At 44.4% G+C, this 13951-nt stretch overlaps 1 pseudogene; it reads left to right on the top strand.

Annotated features, from left to right (window-relative positions):
• On the top strand, nucleotides 306–8396 carry LOC102176086 (annotated as a pseudogene).

Genomic DNA, 13951 nt, shown 5'->3' on the forward strand with positions numbered 1-13951 from the left:
GACATACAGATTCCAGATCTCCCTTCCTTCTATGGGCACACTGAATCTGCAATTATACACAGAAAACTGCTTCTACAAGAAATGTAGAAAAGCTGGGTGAAACCTACACACAGAAAAACCCCACACTAAAATAATTAGGAGATAAAAAAGTAAATCATTAAAAGATGCAGACACAAAATCTCTACCTAAACCCCACCCTTGGATCCACATATACAATCAGGAAGGAATCACCACTGCCAGTTTCTCCCTGAGAAACGAAGTCTCCCACATCTGGGACCCTCACTTTGAAGACTTACACCTAAGACATGGGCCTCCAAAACATACCTCTGAAAGTCAATGCAGTTTGTGTCCATGAAATCCATGAGACTATAAGGAAATAAGAAACAGGCTCACCCAGACTCACTGAGGCTATCTCTCCAGGGCACAGCACACAGACACAGACTGAAACCTCCAGCTTCTCCCTGAAAGAAGCCTATTTCCTTATCTTCAAAGCTAAGACTTCTAACACATATCTAGGGGCCAACTGCAATCCTCACCAAAACCTGAGAAGCCAACAGGTGCCATCATCATGCCCTCCCTCTGTCCCACCCCAGGTCACCAGTGTCTCTGTTAAAAGAGTCTGTGCACATATGGCAGCCCAGGTGTTGTGGTTGCTGCCAGAGGGCACACTCCTTGATCACCTGGTTCAGTGGCCTGCGCTCCTGGGTCCAACAGGACAGTAGCAAAAAAAGAAACAGCCTGTAACTGGGTACCTGCACCTGCCCTCCCAGGGCTCAGTGTGGAGGGAACAGAGAGAAACACCCATCTCCCAGTCATCTCCTGGAAGAGGTATAATTGCATGTTTGAAAAGTTATTGCCTCGGGTTCGGTCAGATCGCCTACGACGGCAACAATTACCTTGTCCTGAATGAGGACTTGTGCTTCTGGACCACAGTGGACACGGCGGCTCAGACCTCCAAGCTCAAGCTTGAGCACGGCGGTGCTGTGGGGAACAGTAGGAACTACCTGGATGGGGACTGCAGAGGGTGGCTCCACAGACACCTGGAGAACAGGAAGGACACGCTGCTGAGCTCAGGTATGAGGGGCGCGGGGCCTCCCTGATCCCCGCTAGGGCTGATCCTGGCTTCCCACGAGGAGAAGAAAGTAGGGTCAATGTGGAAACAGCGCCCCGATTCCTGTCAGCAAAGGGAGGAATCCACCCAGGTTTTCATATTCTGTACAAGAGAGTTACTCACCAGTGGTCCCACTTCTCTGAAGGACAATTAAGGAATCCAGTCTCTGGGGGAAGAAGCAGGAACCCATCCCTGAGATAACTGGTCAGCGGTGCCCCTTCACCCTGGGTGCCATCTTGTGAACCATGACTGTCTCTCAGGGCCAGGTCTCACCCTGAGAACATGTTTGGAGGCCTGACCCAGCTTTTCTGAGTCATTCGGCCTCCACCCAAGTCAGGACCATTACTTTGTATTCACTCCCTTACATAGTGCCTCCTACCTTGGCTCTCACCCTGACTCCAGAACTTTCCAATGACTCAGGAGCATGCCCAGACCTCCGAGTCCAGGCTGGTGTCTAGTGTTTGTGCTGCTTTTTTCAAACCCATTGTCCTGTTTATTCTCAGGATGGTCACAGGATGCTGCTTCAGGGACCCATGGAAGTAACACTAAATGGGAATTTTCTGATTCATCCTCCACAGACCCTCCAAAGAAACATGTGACCCAGCACCCCATCTCTGACCGTGAGGTCCCCCTGAGGTGCTGGGCCCTGAGCATCTACCCTGAAGAGATCTCACTGACCTGGCAGTGTGACACGGAGGACCAGACCCACTACATGGAGCTTGTGGAGACAAGACCTTCAGGGAATGGAAGCTTCAAGTTGTGGGCAGCCCTAGTGGTCCCTTCTGGAGAGGAGCAGCACAAGGGGCTTCAAGAGACCCTCACGCTGAGATGGGGTAAGGAGGAGGCTGGGGTGGAGCTTCTTCTCAGATAAAGCTGGAGCCTTTCTGGACCCCTTCAGCAAGGTCAGGACTCAAACCTGAGGTCTGGGGCCCTTCTCTTTCCTCCACAGAACCTCCTCAGCTCACCGTCCCCAACATAGAATCAATGTTAGCCTGGTTCTACTCGTGGTCACTGGAGCTGAGATCTGGAGGAAGAAGCGCTCAGGTAGGGAAGGGATGGGGGCATCTGAGTTTTCTTGTCTCACTGGGAGTTTCAAACCCAGGTAAATGCTTACCTGCCTAATTATTGGAAAGTACCCTCCACATACACATGTGGAGTCTGAGCTGTTGCTAACACTGACCCTTTTGTAAAGTACATGTGAAATGAAAGACAGATTATTCACTTTGTAATTTCAGTTGGGGGCCTGTCTCTCAGCATGTGACAATCAGAGGGGAGGGTCCCTGCTGAGGACAGACCTCCAGAAGGGCAGTTGGTCCAGTCCCCTCAACAGCACCTTTCTTCATTCTCCTGATTTTGTCCTGGATTTTGGTCACAGTTCCCAAAAGTTCTGTGGGGTCCAGGACTAGGGAGTTCCTCTAGGATCTCATGATTCAGTCTTTCTCACTTGATGTTTGCTTCTTGCAGGTGAAAAAGGAGGGAGCTACACTCTGGCTGCAACTAGGTACAGAGGGGATGTGATTCCTGAGACCCTTGCCAGGGTGCAGGCAAGAGGCCATGGTGGGCTCACCTTCCTCAAAATTCCTTCTCTAGTTTCTCTCCTGTGGGTTCTGACCACATCATGTCCACACGGATGTCTGGAGGAAGTTCTCTCTGGGCAGGGGAGTCTCCTGTGCAAATGCACAAGGGCAGGAAAGTGTCTGCATTCAAGGAAGAGCCAGAAGGCAGGTGTGGCTGGCCTAATGAGGAACTGAGATTAGATCCCATGTTTTGCCAGATCATACAGACCTAGATGATATTAGAAGGGTGTTAATGTTGTCTGAGTAAGATGTGGATTTGTAAGATGGTGTAAACAGAAGACAATCCATTGTGACTCCCCTTTAGAAGCATCAGTCTGGTTGCTGTACATAATTAGGAGGTGAAGGGTGACTGATGTACTAAAGGAAACTGTAGGAAATAGTGCAGTTACCAGGCTGGAGATGCTGGTCTAGACAGCATCTAGACAGTCGGGAGTAGAGCCTGAGAATCTACATTCATAGCAACTTTGATGCTGATGCTGCTGGCTTTCAGATCACAGATTTAGTAGTGAGACTATAGACCAGGATTCCCACATGGCTGTGCATCAACCTCCCCTGTAGGACTTGTTCATAAGGGATTCCTGGACTCCATGCCCAACACTCTTAGATGTTTGGTCTAGGAGGAGACCTGATTTTGTAAGAAGCCTGACAAGCAGTCCTGATGCTCAGCCAGCTTTGGATCCACTGGGGCTTGTGATCAGAGAGTGATCAGGATGGGGAAGGGCTTAAATCCACACTTAAATGGGAAGAAAAAGTCAAGACATTTTCTGGGAGATACATGTTTTCTCTTCCAAGAAGGATAGGCAGCTGGACATTTTAGAAAGTAGTCTGACATCATAAAGTCTCTGAGTTGCTAAGAGAGCAGATCTAAATGTTCTCAGCACAAAAAGGAAATGGTAATTATGTGACATCATACAAGTGTAAGCTAAAATTGTGGTGCTGATCGTTGTGGTGCTGATCATTTTGCAATAGAGAAAAGTATCAAATCACAGGTTGTACACTTACTCAATATTTTATATCAATCATATCTCAATAAAGCACAGGAAAAAAATCTCTGAAAGTTTCCCTACATGATAGCCTTATGAAGTTCTTCATGGGAAGAAAAAGGATTTCAATTTGGTGCAAAGGAGAGAAAGAGAATGAGATCTGTGGTATTATTTTATTTCAGGAAAAGTCACAGAACAACCTGAGGATTCACAGCCAGCTCAGCATCCACAGTCTCTCCCAGGTGGGGAACCACATGGGAACCACTGCCCCTGCACGGGGAGCAGAAGTCTCTGTTCACAAAACAGACACTCCCTGAGCTGGAGGATGGTCTCTGGTGCTAACCCTGCTGTCTCTGCTGCCCCTGGCAACTCAATGACACTACTGCCATTTACTCTGTGCAGGTCAAAACATTCAGCATGGTGTCAGCCTCTCTGTCTCAGTTCACTTCAGTTTATCGCTCAGTCGTGTCTGACTCTTTGTGACCCAGTGGACTGCAGCACGCCAGGCTTCCCTGTTCATCATCAACTCCCGGAGATTACTCAAATTAATGGCCATCGAGTCAGAGATGCTTTCCAACCATCTCATCCTCTGTCATCCCCTTCCCCTCCTGCCTTCAATCTTTCCCAGCGTTAGGGTCTTTTCAAATGAGTCAGTTATTTGCATCACTTCAAATGAGTCAGTTATTTGCATCACGTGGCCAAAGCATTGGAGTTTCAGCATCAGTCTTTCCAATGAATACTCAGGGCTGATTTCCTTTAGGATGGACTGGTTCAATCTCCTTGCAGTCCAAGGGACTCTCAAGAGTCTTCTCCAACACCACAGTTCAAAAGCATCAATTCTTCTGCACTCAGCTTTCTTTATAGTCCAACTCTCACAGCCATACATGACTACTGGAAAAACCATAGCTTTGACTAGATGGACCTTTGTTGGCAAAGTAATGTCTCTGTTTTTTAATAAGCTGTAGAGGTTGGTCATAACTTTTCTTCCAAGGACCAAGTGTCTTTTAATTTCATGGCTGCAGTCACCATCTGCAGTGATTTTGGAGCCCCTCAAAATAAAGTCAACCACTGTTTCCACTGTTTCCCCATCTATTTGCCATGAAGTGATGGGACCGGATGCCATGATCTTAGTTCTCTCTGTCTCACTGTGTCCTTATTTGCAGTCCATGTGACTGGAGGAAACTAGTGCCATGTCCACCTGCAGAAATGTTTAGGAAACAAGCTTTTCTCCTTCATGGTAGGAGGTGATCTCAGACTCTGACCAAAATGTTTAAGTGTGAAATTCCCTTCAGTTGGGAAGCAGGTATAGATTTGGAGGTAGAGGTGAGGATTGTCATTGTTTAGTCTCTAAGTCATGTCTGACGCTTTGGGACCCCATGGACTATAGCCTGCACAGCACTTATGTCCATGGGATTTTCCAAGCAAGAATACTGGAGTGGGGACACCATTTCCTCCTCTAGGGGATCTTCCTGACTCAGGGATTGGACCCAGGTCCTGCTTGACAGACAGATTATTTACCACTGAGCCACCAAGGAAGTCCCAGAGGTGAGGGTAAGCGATGGGGAAAATGTATTTGGACCAATGATCTAGACCAGAACTTAATCTAGTACATTCTAGGCACTTGGGTTTGGCTGGATGAATGAGTAACTAACATATGACATCTTTCACTTCTCTAATGTTCTGTGATGCGATCTAGCTTCTGTCTACTTTAGTTTATATTCTAGATAAGTGGAGTCCATTTTTGAGTGATGAAATGATTACTCAAAATGTCCTTTCCTTGCCTTTGTCTCTTTCTAGGATTAAAAAGCCAATATCTATAAGTCTGCATAGATTCGATATATATATATACATGCATGTGTGCTAAGTCACTTCAGTTATGAATGTCTCCTGCAATGCTATGGACTGTTCCCTACCAGGCTCCTCTGTCGATGGGATTCTGCAGGCAAGAATACTGGAGTGGGTTGCCATGTCCTCCTCCAGGGGATCTTCCCAACCCAGGGACCATACTCTCATCTCTTGCAGCTCATGCACTACAAACAGTTTCTTTACTGCTGAGCAAAGAGGATATTTTTTATTGCTTTATATTCCCTTTTATATGAACATTTTACTGGAGACATTATCCATAATATTTATCAGTTTATCTGTTTGTGACCCCCATCAAAGTCTTAAAAAATTACTAGTTCACACACCAAACTACTAATTTCACCAAACTACCACATTTATATTTTGGCCGAAACAATTATTTCCTTCGTCTTGTAGTTATGGAAACGTTTTGTACTTTATTAGTTTTATTTGTTTTCCTGGAAGAGGAAGCCTTAAAACCAAGCCCACCATGTTACTGGAAATGGACTCTCCATGACATATTTTTTCACTCCTGCTATTTTTCTGGTGCCAGGGCAGGTGCCTGAAAATATATCTACCTAAACAATGGGGACTTGGTCCATGGAGAGCTAACAATTCAACTATCTTAGCAGATCCAATGACATTTTTTCTTTTTTTTCATCCAACAAGAAGCCAAAATTTTTGATAGAAACAGCACAAATTTCAAGCCCAGCTACAGTTACTCTTTTGAAATACCAAAGAAGGTCCTCTTTCCAGATGGTTACGTTGTTAATTCCATATTAGCATATATAATATCATGACTATTGTTCTTCAGTGCTGGGACATTTGCTCTCGACACATTTGCTTGTGACATGACCAGTTCTGTGCCCTTCACTTCCACATCTGCCACATCTGTTTCAACAACCTCTTTCTCTTCACACTCCTCTTGTACAGTTGGAGTCTGGGTGTTTTCTGGAATGGTTGAGATAACTTCATCTAGAACTTTTCATTCTCAGCAGCTACTAACTGTGCTTGCTGAGATAAAGACTCAATCGTGATTTAAAAAAAAAAAAAAAAACTATGTCGGATTCTGATGCTGGCAATTACCAGTGTGGATTGAAATAAAGTAGTCTACTTGCTTATGCTCAGTTTCAGTGTCTGTATGTTTCTTATTGTGACCTGATAGCAAACATCTCAGAAACCAACAATGGCTCACAGAAGAGGTAAAAGTATCACTAGTTCAGGTGGAGTTGTATTTAGGAATTTACCGTGACACCAGAAAAATATCAGGGATGAAAAGATAAGTCATGGAGATTCCATTTCCAGTAACATGGTGGGCTTGATTTTAAGGCTACCTCTTCCAGGGAAACAAAATAAAAGTAATTAAGTATGAAAAGTTTCCATGACTACAATATGAAGGAAATAATCGTTTAGGACAAAATATAAATAAATGTGGGCAGTACTCCAGAGGGAAAATTTGTTTTTATCCTTACGGTGTTAGCCAAATCTGGAAAAACCTTACCTCTGATTTTCTCAAGTTTATGAGCTATAACAGGAAATATAAGCCAGAACTTATTTGTGTGGGGAGCTAAGAGGCATCCCCTACTTGAAAATCCAGAAACCAAGATTCATATCATCAGGGAGGATGTAGAGATATTGCCTGCATGCATGTTCAGTCAATTAACATGTCCAAATCTTTGCCCCCACCATAAACTATAGCCCATCTGATTCCTCTGTCCATGGGATTATCCCAGCAAGAATACAGAAATGGGTAGCCATTTCCTCCTTCCGGTGTTGTCCCAACCCAGATGTTGAACCTGCATCTCCTGCTTTGGCAGGCGGGTTGTTTACCACTGAGCCACCTAGAAACTGTAGAGATATTGGAAGCATGTAACATGCTGGTGGGAATATAAAATGGCGCTGCCACTTTGGAAAGTGCTCTGGAAGTTTCTCAATGTTTGGACACAGATTTACTGTATCAGTTCTGCAGATTATCCTACTCAAGGAGGACCCACAGTGACACAGATTGTTCAGTGACTGTGCAGCCCACGTGTGACCACGTCCAGGGCGTAGGGCTCACTACCTCGTGCTCCTGCTTCTCTGACCTGGAACGTCCCTGTGCAGACGCACTCTGAGATGCATGCAAGTGTCCCTGCCTCCTGGGTTCACACCTTGTGGACTCTCCTCCCCTGAGTGTGAGTGGGAGCTGTGACCTGCTTCTGGCCAGTAGAATATGGCAACAGGGACATCACTCCTGAGATTAGATCACAGAAGAGCAAAACCCCATCTTGCTGGCTGACTTTCTCCTTGTCTTCCCTGCTTGCGATCTCTGATGAAGGAAGCAGCTGGGTTGGAAACATCTTTGTTTCACGAAACTGAGGTCAGCCCCCTACCAACATCCAGCAGAATACTAAGGCCTCCAGTGTAACAGCTCAGAGGAAGCCACTTAGTGTTCTCCCTTCAGGCAGCCCTTGCCTTTCTTGAAGACAGACACGCTGCTTTCTCTTTACAGCATAATGTCAAGTTCTCTGGCGATCCTAGTTGCTTTCCTCTCGCTCCGTCCAGGAGGCCCCGGAAGGGAGCAGCAGGCAGGGTGGGAGGAAGTGCTGGTGAGCAGGGGTGTGGCCAGACCCCTCCTTGGAGAGATGTTCCCAGGGAGTCAGTTGGAAGAAGAGCAGTCAGGGCAGTGAGATGGGAAGGAGAGTGAACAGCCCTGGGACCTCAGGTCCACATGAGGCTGTGTTTCAGGCTGTGAAATATCCTGCGCGGCCCCTGCTGGTCTTCCCCCTTCAGCATCTGGAGAGCCCAGCTCACACCCGGATGCAAATGCCGCTGACAGCCCACAGCCCTGATGTGAGCCCCCTTCCCCCACCTCCAGTGAACACACTCCATCAGCCAACATAGGCCCAACTCTCCTGTCACTTCAGACCCTGGGACCACCTGTAGTGAGTGCGGGAAACACAACAGACTCCCCGCCAGTCTCAGAGCCCAGAGGGCAAGGGAAGCTGTCAGAGCCCAGAGGAGGTGACCCTTAGTGAGGCAAGTGGACAGGGTACAGGAGTCAACACAAACCTTAGGACACACTTGGGCTCAGCAGTCAGTTTCCTTAGAGTCGTGGCTCAGCCAATTGAGAGTCAGTCAAACTCCCACAGACCTCAGTTTTCGTGTCTGCAAAATGGGCTTGAGAGCTGTCCCTATCTCGTGGATTAGTATGAGATTTAAATTAATTTATGTAAATACCTGAAAACAGTACCTGACATGTTTATTAAGGGAGAAACCTGGGAAGGAAGAGAGCCCAGGTATGTGGCTTCTGTTTCTCTCAAGAGGAAGGGGACAAGTTCTCCCAACACTCATCACTCAGCCTCTTCTTAACTCCTGTGCAGAGGGGGAGTGTCCGTTCTCTTATCTCCTTATCTCCCTTGAGGGAGGAGGGGCATCAGGAGAGGCCAGGGTGGGGTCAGGATGAGGAAGCATCAGAGCAATACACAGGAATATTACAGCAGTGGGAACACACAGCTATATATTGGTTATTTTTCATTGAATATCCAGCATCCTGGAGGACAGCATCCCAAAATTTCTGGCTGTTACCTCTAAGCTCACACATCAGCAGAGGCTTTAAGAGGCCCCTCCTGGGGCTTCCCTGGTCGTCCAGTAGTTGGGAATCTGCCTGTCAATGCAGGGAACACCAGTTTGGTCCCTGGTCTAGGAGGATCTCACAAACCGTGGGGCAGCTAAGCCTTTGGCCACAACTGCTGAGTTGCACACTCCAGAGGCCTGACCTACAACAAGAGAAGAGACTGCAGTGAGCAGCCCGCATACCACAGCTAGAGAGCAGTCCCTGCTCTCTGAAACTAGAGAAAGCCCACATGTAGCAACAAAGACCCAACACAGCCAAAAATAAACAAAATTTAAAAGAGAGAGAGACCATTACACTGTTACATTAGCTGAGTGCTTCACAGGGATGGATATCTGATAAGACAAGTGAGTCCTGACCATGTGCATTGTCTTACCTCCTTTACCAACAAATGGGTCCTGTTTTATCTGAGGCAACATTGATAGATCATGAACTTTAAGTCCAAGAACAGTATTTCTGACAGAGTGCTGCAGGCAGGGAAGATAAAGCCTATATTTAGCAGATAAGTCAACTCATGTCAAAAAAGATTATTTGCTATTAATGTAATGTTTTGTATTTGTTGTCTCAGGGCTTGTTGGGAGAAGGATGTGCTAATACCCTTCCTGAAAGCCTATTAACAACTTCCACAACTTATAGTTCTTTGAATCTCCTGGAGAATTGTCTGTCAGGTACATTATCCCCAGGGTTGATACTGAAAAACCCACATGGGGATAAGTAACTATTACTGATGTTGAGGAAGATTGGGTTCCCAGAGGCTACAAAGAAACTGTAAATTTCAATGTAAGGAAGTCCTGCGGTCACTCCAGTTCTCACTAAGCCGAACATACACTCCTCAAGAATCATTCCATCTCTCATCCTTCTACATCTGGAGGTAAAGGAAACATTCTCTCTCTTTTATTTTTCCCATTATGCTGGAGTCTGACTTGGAAGCCAAAGGCTCTTCCCAGAAGAACCTTGCATCCTATATGAGCATCTGGTAAGTACAATGACCTTTACCTGGTCAAGGCTGTTAAGAAATGAGTCAGCCTTGAAGATGAGCACTGTGTGACCCTCTTCCTTTTTCTCAGATCTACTTTTTCCTACTCTCTCTGCAGGCAGGTTTCCTTTGTTTTTCAGTCCACACAGCATGAAGTGGCAGTAGCTTAAATTCTAAATTTTCATATGTCCTCTACCCAAGAGCTAACAATACTTCACCTGGCCATCCCCCACCACCCTTCAAAGACCCCTGAGTGAAAGGGCACAGTCCTTGATGAAGGGATGGAGATAATCACAGGGGCCACTTTCTCTTGGACATTTCTCTTTAAGTAGAAGAGAAAGATCTACACACTAGAAGTAGCTACCTTAAGGTAGAGAGCCCTTCTACACTTTAAGTGCAAAGTGGTGAAAGTCGTTGGCATTTTGGGACCCAGAAAACTCAGGGCTGCATCAGCATTAGTCACATTGGCAGCTCTGAGACCACTGGTGCCCGACACAGCATCACTTTGTCAAAGCAGGCACTGGCAGAACAGTAGTGATGAGCAACTTAGATGAGAAGGGGAAGAAAATAGAGGGTTCTGCTCACCAGGAACAGAGTTCATGTGAGACCTTTCTGGGAACTCTAGATAGAAACAGTGGCAAATAATAAAAGCAGAGATTTCTGTTTTGCCAGCCAGATGTAGAGCTGAGGGAAAGTCCAGAGAGAAGAAACCTCCCAAGAAGGACTTTTCATAATTTTCTTCCTTCTGCTTCTTGCAAAGCTCAGAGCCTCCCTTCCCCTCCATCTGTGCCCACTTGATATCCCACGGTGAAATGCTAAAGTCTCCACAGGTGTCAGAGAACACTTTTTCAGCAAACATTTCTGAATGTCCCCCTATGTGGCAAGAGCAATGCCAAGTGATATGATACAACTCCAGCCTGTGTTTCCTGAAACTGTATCAGCCCATAGGCCCAAGAGTGATAATAAACAACAGGCTGTTGATTTATCTACTTTTTTACTTACTATTTCAACCCCACCTAGGACTTCCCAGGTGGCTCAATGTTAAAGAATCCAATGCAGGAGACATGGGTTCAGTTCCTGGGTCAGAAGATCGTCTGGAGAAGGAAATGGTGAACCCACTCCAGCATTCTTGCCTGGGAAATCCCATGGACAGAGGAGCCTGGCGGGTACAGTCCACAAGGTCACAAAAGAGTCAGACATGACTTAATGACTAAACAACAACAACAATCCGTGCAGTCTGGCCAAAATGAACTCTTTCTGGCAGTTCCCAGGAAGTTCTTGCATGAGCTCTGTGTTCTCTGGAGTTTAAAGCACCTGTGCCTCTCTCCACTTTGTCTATCTCAGTGTAGAATATCTCTCTCTTCCCTTGAGTTTCATTACTCAGTCACTGAAAAAACAGCCCAAGAGAGGCCCTCCACTATCTTTAGCTTCTGCTACCAGACTCTCTATCCCTTTGGCTAAGACACAAGACAGTGGGGCTGGGTGAAGAATCAGTAATAAAATCAGAGATGGTGTTGTCTGGCATCCTCTGGCATGCATCTCATTCTACCCCAAAATCAGTCTCTCTTCAGAGGCAAATAGAAGTCTACATTTATAAAACTGGATTTCTGTACACAAAGGCAAAAAAGATTTAGTCTATGGGATCGCCAAAGTATCTTACAACCACAAAAGGGTCTTGAAACCAAAACAATAAATACATAAATGTTTATATTCAGAAATATTTATATATACTATATTTACATAGCATATATTCTATATATTTAATATACATTTTATACATAATCTCAACTGCCAGATAGCCTGGGATAAATACCACTATGAAATAAACACGGAGGAGACTTATTTCTACCTGATATAAGAAAACACTTCCTAAGTCTTTAAGTATATTAACGTATTCATACATTACATGTTGATTCAACTGCATTTAACTGCACGCATTACAATACATGTCGATTGTTTGCTGTATGTCAAGCACAATTCTGCACATATAATGATTTGTTGTCAAAAGACAAATTTCCTGATCTTATACATCTGTCATTTTACTGAGCAGATTAGAAAATAAATAAGAAATTTTTTTTAAGAAACAAGAAAATTCTGGATCATAATGAGTGATCTGAAGACGAAAAGCAGAGCAATGCAATAGACAATATCTTGAGTGGAGTTTTAGTTGGGGTGGTCAGAGAAGTTGAAAATGAGAAAAACCAGATAGACAGGAACATTTGGGTATTAATGTTGGGAAATTGTAAAGATGAGAGGGTTTTGCTGGTGGCTCAGTGAATAAGAATCTGCCTGCCAGTGAAGAGGACATGGGTTCAGTTGTGAACCAGGAAGTTCCCACATGCCTCAGAGCAACGAAGCTCGTGCACCATAACTACTGAGCCTGTACTCTAAGCCCAGGAGCCACAACTATTGAGGCCATGCACTGCAACTAATGAACTGCATGCCCCAGACACCGTGCTCCACAAAAAGAGAAACCTGTGCACCGCAAATGGAGAAAGCCCCAACACATCAATGAAGACCCAGCACAGCCAAAAATAAATAATGAATAATTTAAAAATAAAAATTCTAAAGATGGGAAGTGAGGATAGAAAGAGAAAATACTTGAGAGGTAAGAAAAGGATTATGAAGGCTCTTGTATGCCACAGTGAGGAATTTGGAATTTGAGTTGAAGGCAATTGAAAACCACTGGAAGTTTTTGAGAAGGGAAGTGAGGCAGTTCTTTTAGGAAGGATAATTCTTTTGGCAATAGGCAAGAAGGCTGTAACTCCTAAATTCACTTTCTAAAACCCTTACAGTTTTGAAACTTCTCCATATTATAAGTTCTTTGACAAAATTATTTTGTGAACCTACTATACATACTAAACTCTTTTCCAGGCTATGGTACTATTTTGAGATATTTCTCCTCATACGTATTATTTACTATTAATATTGCCTCACGGTTTGTGTGCGGTGCGTGTGTCTATGAAAGAGAGAGACATACAGACAGACAAGGTTGATTTCTAAAATGAGACCAGATGATTTTATGAAAAAGAGAATGATTAATGTGAGGTCTGAATTTATAGAAATGCACACAAAAGGTTGAAAAAGAATATTTGCTCTATCATATTAAGCAATTTTAAAAGACATAAAAAAAGAAAACAAAAACTCATTGATGCTTTGCTGCATTTTCACTGAAAGTGGTAACAATGAGAGTTTCTGAGGCTTAGTCCCTCTGGAACATACAGTATGGACAGTGAATTCTAAATCACGTCCAATAAAAGTTTTCCAATCAATAGACGTGATTATAGACTCCATATCAAAGGCTCCATGGCTTTACTTATTAAAATATATTATTCCTATTTGAATAAAATTGTTCATAATGAATTTTATTATCTGTGCATTTTCAGAAAGAAATATTTTTCTCTACACAAAGCAGAAGCAAGAAAGCCAGTCTAAATATTTCAATCGTCCAGGGAAGGACTAAGGCAATACATATTTGTAACTTATTTTGAACATCTACATTTAATTTTTGAGTTATCTTTGTAGTTCATACATCATAAAGACAGTATCCCCAGCAGTTAAGAACTCATATTTTAGAGTCTGTTGGAATCCTGCCTCTGTGATTTACTAAGTACCTCACTCTGATAAAATCACTGCACCTCTTTCACCCTCAGTTCCTTCATATATTTAGCAGAAAACATGATAATGCCAAGCTCACAGAGTTGTGACAAATTACATAGAAAGTGCTTCGTTCAAAACACATGAAAAGATGCTCCACATCACTCATTATTAGAGAAATGCAAATCAAAACCACAATGAGGTACCACTTCACACGAGTCAGAATGGCTGCGATCCAAAAATCTGCAAGCA

Source organism: Capra hircus, chromosome 23 (assembly GCF_001704415.2).
Source record: "Capra hircus breed San Clemente chromosome 23, ASM170441v1, whole genome shotgun sequence".
Lineage (NCBI taxonomy): Eukaryota > Metazoa > Chordata > Mammalia > Artiodactyla > Bovidae > Capra > Capra hircus.